Below are 11,730 nucleotides of genomic sequence, written 5' to 3'. Positions count from 1 at the left end.
AAATCCACACCCACTTCAAATGGGCAGGATATGGGTACAAAATTATATACCCATCAGAAATAGAGAGGGTAAGGTATGGAGAGTGTATAATCAATTGGATATGTATATATATATGTAACCCAAAGTTAATTATCCATTGGATATGGGTAGGATTGAGAAGGGTAAGGAGTGAATAATAATTACTCCCTCCATCCCAAATTATAAGTCGCTTTGACTTTTTTGATACATTCACTTTGCTATGTATATAGATATAACAATATATCTAGATGCATAGCAAAGTGGATGTACCAAAAAAGTCAAAGCGACTTATAATTTGGGATGAAGGGAGTATTTAGATTTGAACGTAAATAAGAGTAGATTTGCCCGTACCTACCGGTGGCCCTGCACCAGCCGCGACGAATGATCGTGATGAAACTCGTCATGGCGCGGCGTAGGAGCAGCCAATTAGATACGAAAAATCGAATGTTCATGCCAGCTAGAATGATACGTGCCGTCGGTTAGATAGCTTGCAACATGTACCGAATTTATAGTTTTTTGCCATGTTGATTGCATGTTTGCATCGGCAATAACTATGATTTCAACTTTACTACAAAACTACTCCGGAATACGTACATTGTTATAAAGTCCGCAGCTGGCAATTTGCCATGCAGACCGCTCAAGTTGGAAATTGACTTCAGTGCGGTCCATTGACTAATTTCGCTTGCAGCATCGATCTTTCCGAATTTGGATTGTTTGTTCACGGTGCTAGGTCTTCTCGAGCTTGGCGGCTTTAGGCTAAGTTTTAACTCAGCAAACGAAGATTGTGGCCCAACAAAACACGTATATATGTAAATACTTGATGTATACCTGATTTATTGCTAAAAAAGCTGTCTCAGCCCCTAACAGTATATTAAACTGTCTTCAGTCAACTAAAGAGGAATGGTCGATATGTCCGAGTGGTTAAGGAGACAGACTCGAAATCTGTTGGGCTTTGCCTGCGCAGGTTCGAATCCTGCTGTCGACGTTTTTTGGGCATTATCCTTTTGATTTTTCACGGTGCCAGGAAACTTTCTCCACGGGCCGGTTAATTTTTACATCAGTACCAGGTCAGGAGGTCCCGTGATCCCCTTTAGTATCGGTTGAAACTCCCAACCGGTACTAACTTCCCTCCTATAAATCAACGTCTTCTTCTTCCTACCCGAGCCATTTTCTCTAACTCAGGCTTCATCTATTCATGGCGAAATAGGGGAGGTGTTGCCGGATTTTTGATCATTTCGTGGGGATTTCACTCATTCAAGTGTTCTAAAGGTTAGAAACTTCACCCTTCCTTGATACATGGTTAGTATACTAATTTTTATGCTTTAGAGCTAGAGTAATTTGTGATTTTTAGAATAAGGTATAATGGAGAAAATTTTCATATATATACATGTGTTATTTAGAGCTCTTTGTGATTTTTAGAATAAACTACAATTTTTGGGATGCTATGTTTCGTATTAGTCAAAGAAATTGATATGAGGTTTGAGGAATAATTTCATAGTTTAGTCCTTTTCAAATATGAACTAAATAAATTATGGGAAAAATATAATTTGTTCATATTTTAGTCATTTGCAAATATGAGCGAGATAAATTTTGGTACATAGAGATAATACGATGAAATAGAGTTATACAATTAGTCATTTTTAAAATAAGCTACAATGGAGAAATTTTTCATTTATATATTATGTTTGAGCTAAATAAATTGTGGGGGAAAAATAAATTGTCGTAGTGTATCATGGTGTTTAGGTCTGAAATTTAAATTTGTGTATTTCTATCTAAACATTGAGCAACATTTGAGTTTAATATATTTGTATCATGTTTGTTATGTTTTATGTATAATTCTAGAGATGATCAGAATATCTTTAGTTCGGTAATATTTTGTAGATGGATCGGTAATGGATGTATAGCGCGGATAAACGCTCCAAGAAGTACATTAATGACTTGCGTGATTTTCTCGATCTGGCAGAGTTTAAGAAACCGCCGTGTGGTTTTATTTGTTGTCCATACCAAATTTGCAAAAATGAGAAGGATTACTCATGTAGAAAGACTATTCAAGATGGATCATTTAGAGAAGGTGTAATAACTTGCATTACAAAGCTAATTGACAATCTAGATGTTCAAGACCAGATCATTCTTGAGCTCGAGCGGTATCAAGATGCGGATGGATTTTTTGGTAGAGAAATTGCTACAAGGCAACGGAGAAACAAACATTTTGATCTAGGTAGATAAAGTTTCATTTTTGTATTGTTTCTGTTTGTGAGTTTGTCTATCACTCATGTGCCTTACTTTCCAATGTAGCTAAATGGTGGATGAATCATGGAACTGATGCACCAAACCTCAGGAAATTGGCTGTAAGAATTCTTAGTTTAACATGCAGCTCCTCAGCATGTGAGAGAAACTGGAGTGCATATGAGCAATAAGCATATTTCTATTTTACTCTTTCTTACAAGTTATGATGTTACAACTTACAACCTATCAACCTCACATTCTTACAATCTTAGTTCATTTTTTAAATCTTGACATCTTAGATAGGTTCACACCAACAAACGTAATAAGCTCCAGCATGACAGAATGAAGGATCTTGTCTTTGTTAAATTCAACTCCAAGTTGAGGGAAAAGAGAGAGAGCAAAAGTAGAGATCCAATTGTGTCAAATGATGGAGACGAATACATAGAGTGGCTCATAGCCATTGTGCGAAAGGCAAAGACAAATGCAGAAGCAGAAGAACATGAGCAAGTAGCCAATGTTGATGAAGATGGATCATCACAGGAAGTAGCAACTGCACAACACAAAAGGAAGGGAGGTAAAGGTAACCTTAGGTTTAGGAAGAAAAGGAAGCTGATCCCTATTCTAGATGATGAAGTTGAAGAAGCATCTTCTACTACTTCCTCTTCTGAAGATGAAGATGATAATGACACTACATTCCTGGCTGCTTCTTCTGGTGATGACATGTCCCTCGATGATGATGACTCAGATTAAGTGATGGCCTTGATGACTGAGCAGTGAGCTTGAACTTGAAGAACTGTATCTGGAGATGAACTATGTCTGTGTGTGAACTGTGAAACTCAATTTATGTACTATTAGTCTATTATGTTATGATTTGAGATCTATTTTGTGTGTGTTTCGACTTATTCCTTATGCTTGGTTATGTCCGCACTCAAATATGTGTTGAAAATGGTTAAATATGTGCTGAAACATGGTAAATTCAGCCGTTTTTTTTAAAAAAAATGCTAAAGCATGTAGCGGCCGCTATAGCGCCAATAGCATTTCTGGGAAGGCTTCACTAAAATCCATAGCCCGGTACTCATAACATTGGTCTCAAAGGACAACAGTTGACAGAGAATTTTCCAAGTTTGAAAAGGATACAAGGAACATACAGTTTGGTTTAAATACAGATGGATTCAAGCCATTCAGTGAGTTAAGTAGTGGTTATAGCACTTGGCCTGTGACCTTATGTATGTTCAACCTTCCGCCTTGGATGTGCACAAAGCGGAAGTTCATTATAATGTCGGTAATTATACAAGGCCCAAAACAACCTGTCAACGACATTGATGTTTACCTAAGACCGTTGGTTGATGAACTTTTACTATTATGGAAGAAAGAAGGTGTATGCGTGTGGGATGAGGACAAAAAGGGGACTTTTAATCTACAAGCATTATTGTTCGTAACCATCAATGATTGGCCGATGCTTGGTCATCTGTCCGGACAGACAAACAAGGCATATCAAGCCTGCATACACTGTTTAGATGATACTTGCAGCATGTATTTGAAACACCGTAGAAAGGTCAGGTATACAGACCATCGTCGATTTCTTCATACTAAGCACCAGTTAAGAAAGAAAGGGAAGCATTTTGAAGGGAAGGAAGAAAAATGTACTAAGCCCGTTCACCGTAATGGTAAATGTGTATTTCCTATGATAAGGGATGTGAGGGTAGTCTTTGGCAAGAGCTCTGGTAGACAACCTGTTCCAAACAATGAGGACGAATATGCACCCATGTGGAAGATGAAGTCTATATTTTGGGAGCAACCTTATTGGGAAGTTCTTGAGGTCCGTAATGCAATCGATGTGATGCACGTGACGAAAAATCTTTGTGTGAACGTGTTTAGCTTCTTGGGTACATATGGAAAGGCAAATGATACAATTGAAGCACGTCGGGACCTGAAACACATGAAACAACGAGATGGTTTACATCCTTAAAAGGGAGATGATGGACATTACTTGCATCCTGCCAGTTACACTCTCAACAAGGAAGAGAAAAAATATGTTTGAGTGCTTGAATTGTATCAAGGTTCCATTGGGCTACTCCTCGAATATACAGAGAATAATAAATATTAAAGAGAATAAATTCATAAATCTAAAGGCCCATGACTGCCACGTCCTGATGACACAATTGCTTCCTGTTGCATTAAGGGGTACTCTTCCAGAGAATGTGAGAATGGTAATCATGAAGCTATGTGCATTCCTCAACATGATTTCTAAGAAGGCAATCCATCCAAACAATCTACTAAAGCTGCAGAATAACGTGGTGCAATGCCTTGTCAGATTGAGATGGTCTTTCCACCTTCCTTCTTAAATACCATGATCCACCTTCTAGTCCACCTTGTTGAAGAGATTTTTGTTCTCGATCCTGTATTTCTACACAATATGTTCCCTTTCAAGAGGTTTATGATAGTTCTGAAGAAATATGTTCATAATCGTGCCCGTCTAGAAGGAAGCATCACAAAGGGATATGGAATAGAGGAAGTCATTAAGTTTTGTGTTAACTTTATTGATGACCTGAGTTCGATTGGAGTCCCTGTATCACGCCTTGAGGGGAGACTCAAGGGAAAGGGCACACTAGGAATAAAGCTCGGATGGACATCAATGAGAGTACATTTCGTAAAGCATACTTCACGGTCCTGCAACAATAATCCCTAGTGGCTCCATACTTGGAGGAGCACAAGACTATTGTACGGTCCTCAAACAAGGGGAAGACTGAGGCCTAGATTACACGTCATCACATTGACACTTTCGCCTCTTGGTTGCGGCGACGACCGATGGTTGATGACATGATTGAAGAGCAACTAGCATGGTTGGCTAGGGGTCCATCTATCTCAGTATCGGCTTTCCAAGGATACGACATAAATGGGTAAACATTTTACACGACAGCCCAAGACCAAAAGAGCACAAATCAAAATAGTGGTGTTCGTATATATGCAATAGACAACAATGGAAAAAAATACAGATACTATAGAGTCATTGAGGAGATATGGGAACTTGACTATGGACCTTGAAAATCCCTCTGTTTCGGTGCTAGTGGGTGAAATTTACTGGAGGAGACGTAACGACAGACAACTATAGGATGACAATAGTGGACCTCAAAAAGATTGGGTACAGAGATGAACCATTCGTCCTAGCCAATGATGTGACTCAAGTTTTCTATGTGAAGGATATGTCAAGCAAACCAAAACAAAAGGGAGCTAATAAGTCAGATGACCAGCCAAAGTGCCACATAGTTCTTTTAGGGAAAAGAAAAATCGTTGAAGTTGAGGACAAAACTGAAATTTCAGAAGATTCTGATCAGTTCGATGATCTTCCTCCATTTTCAGTCGTGGTTGACACAAGCATCTTGTTAGCCAAAGAGGACACTCCATACTTATGCCGTGATCACAACCAAGGGATGTTCGTCAAGAGGAAGGTTATTAACGTTCCATTAGATGATGATATGTAATGTATTAGAACCATTATGTTGTGTTTTGTGGTCAAGTGATAAATTAATGTAATAGCACATTATAATGATTTGTAATGTACTCAAATGGGTTTATTAACAATATTATTTGCAAAAATCCCACCCTATTAGACAAGAACTAATTTTTGCATGATTAAATATTAAATATTTTGATTTTTAGCATCATTAAATATTAAATAATAAATTTATGAATAATTAAACAAGTACATGACTAAGTCATGGTAAACATGTTAATCACACTACAAGCACTACTTGTCTAAATTTTTGCATTGTCAAAATATCTATTTTTTCGAATTTAAAGTGAACATAAGTACTATGACCATTATAACCTATTATTAAGTTAAAGTTAATAATTTTACTATGTTTGATATTTAACTGCATCTAATATTTTTATAGTGTATATCTACTTAACATCAAGCTAACAAATTGTTTTTGCAATTTTTATGAATGTTATTTGATTTACTACTCAATAAATTAATATAATAGCAATTGTAAAAGAAAGAAAATAAAAAGAAGTTTAGGCAAGAAGCCAGAATAGTGGGCTACAAAACCTTTTAGTACCGGATGATAATAACACCTGGGGCAATTTTATTTTGGCACGCTCTGCCCCCTTTAGTACCGGATGGTAGCTGGACCCAGTACTAAAGGTCGACCCTTTAGTACCAGTACTAGCCAGCACCCGGTACTAAAAGACCTTTAGTACCGGGTGCTAGCTAGCACCGGTACTAAAGGGGCAGGGGTATTTAATCACATTGTCTTCCTCCCCCCATCCCTCATCTCTTAGCGAATTTTTCATCTCAATCGATGCCGCCGCCGCGACCGGCCCTCCGGATCCTCCGCGCTGCCATCTCGACATCCTTCCCGACAACGTGCCGCCGGCCTCCTCCGCGACGGACATCGCGCGTGCCTCTCCCTCGGCCCACTCCGCCAGCAGCGGCCCTCCTCTTCCCAACTTTGCCGGTACCTCCCCCACTTCGCCGCCGCCGGCCACCTCCCGACGACGCGTCGCCGGCCTCCCCGACACCAGCGCCGCCCCCGACCATCGCCTGGCGCCACCGCATGCGGCTCTCCTTCAGCCCACTTCGCCACCGCTGGCCCTACTCTCCCTGACTCCACCAGCGCCTCCCCACTCCACCGCCGTCGACCTCCTCCCGACGATGCGCCGCTGGCCTCCCCGACACCAGCGCCGCCCCCGACCATCGCCCGGAGCCATCGCGCGCCCCTCTCCCCCGGCCCACTCCGCCACTGTCGGCCCTCATCTCCCCGACTTCGCCGGCGCCTCCCCCACTCTGCCGCTGACGGCCTCCTCCTTGATGATGCGCCGCCAGCCTCCCCAACACCGGCGCTACTCCCGAGCCGGCCGCCGGCCTCCTCCTCGACAACGCGCCGCCAGCCTCAACGACACCGGCGCCGCCCCAGACCCGGCCGCCGGCACCTCCCTCCCCCCTTGACACCGGTGCCACCGCCGACCCGGCCTCCATGAAGCGCAAGCGGCTGGACACGGGCTCAATCGTCTTCTCTGCTGACCTAAGTCCGCGATCGGCTGACGTCATATTTTTTCTTTTTTTATTTCTACAATATATGAAATTAGCTAGAAATTGTAGAAAAAATGTTGAATAGATAGAAAATATAGAAAAATTGTTGCAAAATCCTATTAATTGTAAGTTGCACAACATGCCATGTTAGAAAATTCTATTAATTGTTAGAAATGTCTAGAAATAAGTGAAAGTTACTTTGATACTTTTAGAAATTACCAAAATTTTTTTTGATGTTGTCATTTACTGTTACAATATTCATCAAATAGTTCAATAAATTATAGAAATGTGCAATTCATTGTAAATATTTGTAGTCAATTAATGTTACAAAATGTATAAGTTTTATTTGGTCATTCTTTTTTTATCATTTACTAGCAATTCACAGTAAACAATAATTGTTGTAGTCATTTATTGTAACAAATTGTATAAGTGTTTAACTCTTTTCTTGTTGTCATTTACTAGTAATTCACAGTAAATATTGTTGTAGTCATTTATTGTACCAAATTGTATAGCTGTTTAGTTTTTTTGTCATTTACTAGCAATTCATAGTAAATATTGTTGTGGTCATTTATTGTAACAAATTGTTTTTTAGTCATTTATTGTTTGAAAATTTATATATTATAGTTATTCTTAGAATATTTTTTTTATATTATATTAGTTACAATGGCACGATCAGAGGATGAGCTGGTTCAATTGGACAAGGAATACCTAATGGACTTGATTGCTCAAGGTCGCACGAACGATCCGCCAAACAAAGAGGTCGATCACATCCAGACTGACATCTACCTCAGCATATGTGGTGATGGCATTGAGGAGCAACCAATTGCCGAGGGAGGCAATGATGGGCAACAAGGCGTGGTATAGCAATTATTATACGTAAACAAGATTTGAATTCTCTACTTATCAAGATTATTGGGAATTAATAGTTCTTTCGTTTTTCAGCCATCTGGATTGAACAGGTCTAAACGGAAACAAAACCTGAAGAAGAAGTTAGAGGGTGAACCAACTGCTCCAGACAATGCTAAGACCAAATTGGTGAATCAAACTAGGTTTCTTGTTAGGGATAACATCCCAATAAGCTTTCAGAACTGGAAAGGCCTTGAAATCGATGAGAGCGTGGTCCCATAAGCATGGTCCCCATAAGCACGATTCCCGAGTGAGAGAAGGAAATGATATGGGAGCAGATAAAAGAAAACTTCATGTTCGAAGGTGTAGACGAAGAAAAAGTGAAAGATTGGGGTTTTTGGAAGGTTGTAATTACTTTTCAGACGTACAAGAAGAACCTAAACAAAGGCTACATAAAGAAGGGTCTTACACTAGATTTCATAAAGCACCCAAAGTTAAGAGATCACTAGGATTCATTTGTGTAGTTCAAGCAGTCGCAAAAGAGCGCTAAGGCAACTAAAATCAACACCGACAATGCTATCCTGGATTCTTTGAGGAGACCAAGAAATTAATACACCGACCTCATAGACATGCTTAACAGAGCATGGGCTCGCTTCCGTCAACATCACTCAAGTGAATTCAAGGAGCAACTTCATATCCACTCTGAATTCCCACTATGTATTTAATTTGCACATCTCGTGTCACTTCCTTGAACACAACAAATACTTCATAACTTCTTTTACCATATATATAGTGTTTGAGACAGAATCCAGGGAATAATTTATGCGGATACTATGTATGTGAGTTCATCCATGGCTTTGTACGTCCCAAGTGTATAATTGACCACGAATTCATAGTTCGTATATAATTTTTTAACAATAAATTAGTTCTAATTGCGCAGATCCATTGATCTAATATAATAACCTTTGCTAATGACACGGATTATGCACATGAAGAAAGAACTCCTTGAGACGGAAAAAATAAGTGCAATTCAAGAACAACTCAGTGGATTTCTTCTGGATAAGGTAGTAAATCTAGCGGGAGAGTTCCATAATGATGGATCAAATTTGCATCACCGTCAGGACTCGGGTTCAGAGTAGTTGATCCAAAATGTTGAACTTGGAGAGTTGATGCAATGTAATATTATTCATATATGTGTATGCATAATATGTCTATGTATAATATTATATCAAATGTAATATTATAGATCAAATACAACTTTATATATATTGCGTATTAGAACTAGTATACGTAAAGGAAACAAATATGAAATACTAGACTAAAGAAACAGAAAAGAAAATGAGAAAAGAAACAGAAAAGAAAAAAGAATTTTGTACCGGTTGGTCTCCCCAACCGGTACTAAAGGACCCCTTTCGTACCGGTTATTTGAACCGGTACTAAAGAACCCTCTTTAGTACCGACTTAGCAATACCGGTTGCGCAACCAGTACTAAAGGAGGTTTGGACCCGGTCTGAAGGCGCTTACCCCAGCAGTGTACCTTTTTTCTTCTAATCTTTCTATAGATATTCTTCCTTCATTTTTTAACTTGGCTGTTTCTATTTCTCTCAATTTCTATTTTTTATGTACTATATTTAAAATATTTTAGTTCCGTGGTATATTTTGTTTTATTGTAATAGTGTAGATCTATGGTTTTGGACTTTGTTGGCGTATTTTGAATTCTGTCAAGCAATGAGAAATTATTGTTTTGTGTGCAAACTACAGCACTAATATGTTATCGATGAGCCCTTTTGTTTCCGATGATCCACTTGAATTCTTGGGCCGGGTCGGCTTAGTAACCATAGTTTCTTTTCTGACATGGACAAATTGATCACATGCTAATAACTATAGTGGTGGGCCGGGTCTATATATAGCATAATGAAAATAGTATTATCTTTAATTAAAAACATATGTCATCTAGAGCATCACGTATTCAACAAAAGCTAGTACATCTAGAGCGTGACTGAGTCCCCTTCCCTTTTCACTTTTGTCTACTATACTCTTTGTTATCGAGAAGAATTCTAGTACATCTTATATGACTTGGTGTCTATAATGAAGCAAATGGCATGAATTAAGGCAGGCCTACCTGCGTCTCCTTCCCTTTTCGCTTGTCTACTAGACTCTTTGTTATCGAGAAGAATTCTAGTACATCTTATATGACTTGGTCCATATTATGAAGCAAATGGCATGAATTAATATAGTTGACCCTCTAATCTTCCAGCTCTAGGTTGTTTATGCTGTTTTCAAAGTAAAGTTCAACATGGTACTTTTATTTCTATTATAGATATATTATATATGTACTTATTTTGTAATATTTTAAAAGTGACATCAACTATATATTATCAATCAATATACGGCCTGCTTTCTTCTGCTTCTGCTGCAACTTTTAACTGCAGCTACACGACACAACCGCTCAGCTCTAGGTCAATTGCAGGCGAAGCAGAAGCTGCACCCTGGATACAACACTGTAGCGGTTGCTGCAGCGCAACCAACTGTTCCGATTACACTGATATATAGTTTCACATATTGACTGCTAAGTTAAAGAAACTTGACTGACTAGAATTGTAAAACGATCTGCTCCTTTCTTTTTCAAATTATATGTTGATTTTTAGACTTTTCGAGGTACATATTTTTTATTGTGTATTTATTGTATATATGTATATATTTATTGTGTATTTTTATTGTATATATTTATTGTCTAGTGCAAATCCAAATCTATATGTATAAAAAAATATAAACTAAAAAATATCAAAAAGACCTACTCCCTCCGCCAAATTGTAATTCATTCCAAGAATCTTGGAGAGTCAAAACAACTCAAGTTTGACCAAAATTATAGAGGAAAATATAAAGATTTATGACATCAAATAGATATACTATGAAAATATAATTGATAAAGAATCTAATGATACTTAGTTGACATCATAAATATTATTATATTATCATATAAATTTGATCAAACTTGAGATACTTTGACTCTCCAAAATTCTTGGAATGACTTACAATTTGGAACGGAGGGAGTATAATTTAGGATAGATAGAGTATATTTGAAATAGCATGGAGCAGCGTCGCAAGGAGGATCTCAAGCTCCACCATCCAATACATTGAAATACAAAGCCGCAGCAGCGTACTTTTCAATTCGAGCCAGAAGAATGGCATGACGGGGACAGCCGTTTCACTTTGGTAGGAGCCCGGCTGCCAACAGTACCCGCACGCCTCGAAGGCGTTGACGATGGAAGCATGGCACGTGATGGAGCTCCCGTCTAGCCGATCTACACTTGCACAACCAGAACCTTTTCGTTTGATTTTCAACACTATTTTTACCGGGAGCGGTGACGGTGTCATCGGCGGGAAAGACCTCGTCGTCGTGGATTGTCCCTTCGCTGTATGCGCCAACGACGGCGCAAACTAAACAAACCTGTCCTTTTTTCCTTCGGAATTTCAGCCGGCGGCTAGTCTTGCACCACCGAATAAAAAGTCCAATTTCCCCGGGCCACCTGCTCGCGTCGCAGCCCGCGGCATATTCGCCAACATTATTGCGTTCACACGCGGGCCACGCCTCCCACAAATAC

General features: G+C 39.2%; 1 non-coding gene across 1 annotated transcript; it reads left to right on the top strand.

Moving 5' to 3' along the window:
- The first annotated feature begins 921 nt into the window (after positions 1 to 921).
- On the top strand, positions 922 to 1,003 carry TRNAS-CGA. The gene has a single exon. It is a non-coding gene; the product is annotated as a tRNA-Ser (tRNA).
- Positions 1,004 to 11,730: the final 10,727 nt, after the last annotated feature.

This window comes from Setaria italica, chromosome V, assembly GCF_000263155.2.
Source record: "Setaria italica strain Yugu1 chromosome V, Setaria_italica_v2.0, whole genome shotgun sequence".
NCBI classification, from domain to species: Eukaryota; Viridiplantae; Streptophyta; class Magnoliopsida; order Poales; family Poaceae; genus Setaria; species Setaria italica.
This window is presented reverse-complemented; position numbering and strand designations above follow the sequence as displayed.